We start from the raw sequence: 4239 nt of genomic DNA on the forward strand, positions 1-4239 counted from the left end.
TTATTAATAATAAAAGGCTTTTTCTTTATTATGTTTGTTTAATAAAGTCCCTAGAATAGCTAGTCCGTTTAATGTATCAAGTATGACTTGATCATGAGATCACATTAAACATAAGGACATTATTCTTAAAGTATCCGTAGTCGAGCTTTATTGTGAAGTGGGATAACATTAAAGCATTAAGACTATTATGTTTGTATACTGATGATCACATCTCATGGATCATGGATAAAGAGTTATCAAGTCTTAAACATAGGTATGAATATTAAGAGTAATATTTATACTGGATTGACCCGCTATGAGAATACTATATAGAATGTTATGCAAAGTGTCATAAGTTATTCTCATGGTGATAATGGTGTATACCACTCTTCGACCTGAAACCACTATGGACCCTAGATGTAGAGTCGAGTGCTTTATTGCTGATCCAACATTGTCCGTAACTGGATAACCATAAAGACATTTGATGGGTACTCCACGAAGCATGCTGAGGGACATGAGTGACCTAGATGGAATTTGCTCATCCTGCGTAATAGGATAAATGTCTATGGGCCCAATATTGAACTGGACAAGGATGACACGGTCTATGCCTTGTGTTCAATATAGACATAAGGGCAAAAGGGTAATTATACACATAATCATTATCACAGAAGGATTTGTCAGATCACATGACATTTTCGTGACTTGTGTAGCAGTGATGTGTTGCTAGATACCGCTCACTGTTTATTATGTTAAATGCGTGATTTAATATAATTGCCAACGTCGCGAAAACCTACAGGGTCACACACAAAGGACGGAGTGATGAGAGATAGAGTAACTAAGGAACATCGTAAGGTACGGTGCACTTAAGTGGAATACGAAATATGGTAAGGTACCACACGCTTAAGTGATTTTGGGCATATTATAAGATATGGGCCAAAATACACTTAAGTGGGTTTTTTAGCTTGAAGCCCACACAAGTGGTTCTATAAATAGAACCCTTGGGTAGAAGCATTGTCACTCTCTAATTGGAATTTCGTTTCCATCTCTCTCTCACTCAAAGCCTTCATTCGTAGCAGCTAGCACTGAGATTGAAGGAATCCGTTCATGTGGACTGAGTAGAGGCGTTGTCATCGTTCAAATTTCGTGATCGCCACAAGAGGTAACGATTCTATCACTGATCATGCCCATTCGTAAGGATCACTAAATGGAGAAATTTTTAAATTCCGCTGCGCCTTGGATGGCAATTCTCCTTCATGAGACTCAAACCCACTTGGAGTATCTTTCACCATATGAGACTCTAACCCACTTAGGTGTCCACATTTCCCCCATATCCTCCATGGTTGGGACTCAAACCCAATTGAGGCACGAGTCATTAGTGCAACATCCCCATTTACCATTTTACATGAGCCTCTAAAATGGTATGTACACATCACTATCTGAATACATGATTAGGGTTCACAATAATAATAAGACTTTCTGAGCAAGGCTCCTCACCAAATAGGACTTTTAAAACAAAGGATCCTCACTAAAATGTCAATTAATCCTCATGGTATCCATCAAATACTAGGTGATACATTCACCAATTCTCATGTTACACATGAATTCTCAGGTAATCATATCCACCCATACACATGTTCCATATAAAGCTTATCTGTTCATAATCAGGAGAATACTTGTCCATGATACACATCGAGGTACCATTGCATCCAAATATCACCACATGATTTCATTTCCATAACCTAGATTATCTTTGAAGTTATTCACCTGGTTATGCTCCTAGTTTTCCTCACTCATCTTTATAAGATTTTAATCATGTTATTACACAAACCACACAACAACAATTCATAATATATACCATGTATCATGATATAATTCATAACCTACATAAGGCGCACATGGTAACATAACACATTACAAACCCATCAACAAGGTTATAACACAACCCATCTCATTCTAACTTATTCCATTTCCAAGTCTCATAACAGCATCCTGATCATTCTATGGTGGGGGTTCACCGGACTTTAAGGGAATGATTCATTGGGATAAGTCATAGAGACATCTCTTTTATATCACAGTTCTCTACGTTAGCTTCCTAACGCTCCCGATCACATCCAAAACGTAGTTACTAAACTAAATTACCAATCAATTTAACTTAATCAGGATTCTAGGTTAAAATCCATTCAATGTCATGTATGTAATAACCCGTATAATATATATCTAGAATAATATCATACAAGTGTTAATCATTGGTACTGATCCAACATAAGTGCCTAATGGCATCAATATATATAAATGTCCAAACTAAAAACATCAATGGAACATGTTATACAATAATGCCTAAACAATAAAAAATATAAGAACTATGTGCAATATCTTCATTGCACACAACTCCACAGCGGAAGATCATAATAAACAGCATCCCTTGAAACATCCATAAACAGTTCCTCAAGATTCAACCTGTAAGGATTACCTGAAAAAACAACAACAATAATGGGATGAGATAATAATCTCAGTGAGTTCTCCTACCCTATGGGTCCACTCGACTCTACAGGGTTTCTAATCAATATTCAACTCATATCCAACTCAAGTCAACAAGGGAACGAAGACTTAAGCGGTGGGGAAACTATCTCGCAATTGTATGGCAACATGCATCTGAGTTCTCACAACTCAACCACGATCATTATTCAGATCACGACGCATCAATTCCCGAATGGACTTACGTCTAAGCCAGGTCCGATTCATGCATGCTCATATGATTCGACTTTCGCGGTGGATATCCGGTTCCACTATGGGACTTAAACCCACTTTGAGAACCATCACTCGTATGGGACTTTACCCACTTTGAGTCTCTTTCACCGTATGGGCCTTATCCCACTTTGGTGTCCACCTTTCCCCCATGTACGCCATGGTTGGGGCTCAAACCCAATTGAGGCTCGAATCATTGGTCCCACATCCCAATGCTTACTCATCTAAGCATACCAATAGAGATGTGTACCACCACAGAAAACACACATTTTGAATACATGATCGGTTCCATAATCATCGGTTCCACGAACCATAACAAATTCATCATTCATAGGTGACTTCATTCACCACAATACCCAACAATAACATGGCATGTTCCATACAATGCGTCTCGTTCTCAATCATGGCAACAATTCATCCACGACCTCCACATAAGCGTCGTACAAATGAATACCGTATTCTCATACATGTATCACACATGTTCGATAACCTAGATCATCTTTCTAAGTTATTAATCAAGTTATACTCCTAGGTTTCCTCACTCACCTTTGTAAGGTTTTTAATCATGTTATTTCACAATCAAACATATCAACAATGTTTAACATTCATCATAATATAATTCATAGCATTTATCAATTACATGATATTTTATAACATGGAACAATAATAATAGCCCTTCACGTTATCCTTCTAACGCATCCGTCCGTGTCCAACACGGAGTTATACCACTCAATTAATTCATTAATCTATCTTAATCAAGATTTATACTAATATTTATTCATTGCATAAGTATTCAACAATAACATCTTTGGCCTAGTGGTAAGACTTGTACAATTCCAAGGAGGTCTCGGGTTCAAACCCCATTGGTGACGTATTTTAATTCATCAAATAATTAATTCATGTCAATAGATTGATCAAATGAATCAATCGATTGAATGAGAATTTCTCTCAAAAATTTCACTAAAACAATTGATCGGAAGGACCAATCGATATGTGAAAAATACAAAGGAATCAATCGATTTTATGTACAAAACATAGTTTTTACTTCATTTTTCACAACCAACCTCTTGGCATGGACATAAAAACTCATCAACAAACTTCCAAACAACAAACTCATCACAATAATCCAACATATGCAAGAACACCCATAGAAATATCATCAATGAAGATTCATAGAAACTCATCATACTATCAACAATCTCACTATCAATTTCAGGGTTTTACCAACCCTAATTTCTAAATCTAAAGTTCTATCTAGAACTCACCTTGGAGATGAAGATGGTGAGATCAAGATGATGAAGAAGATGACATGATGATGGTGGTTCCATGGCTTCATCTTCTTCTTCCTTCCTTCATTTTCTTCTCTTCTTCCTCTTCCTCTTTCCTCTTTCTCTTTTCCTCTCTCTTTATTTTTCTCTTTTTCCTCTTTCTTTCTCTTTCTCTTCTTTTCCCTTTCTGATAACTCTCTCTTTCATTCTTATCTCTTCCTACTACTTCTTGTCCTTTTCTTCTTTT

Source organism: Lathyrus oleraceus, chromosome 1, assembly GCF_024323335.1.
Source record: "Lathyrus oleraceus cultivar Zhongwan6 chromosome 1, CAAS_Psat_ZW6_1.0, whole genome shotgun sequence".
NCBI classification, from domain to species: Eukaryota; Viridiplantae; Streptophyta; class Magnoliopsida; order Fabales; family Fabaceae; genus Lathyrus; species Lathyrus oleraceus.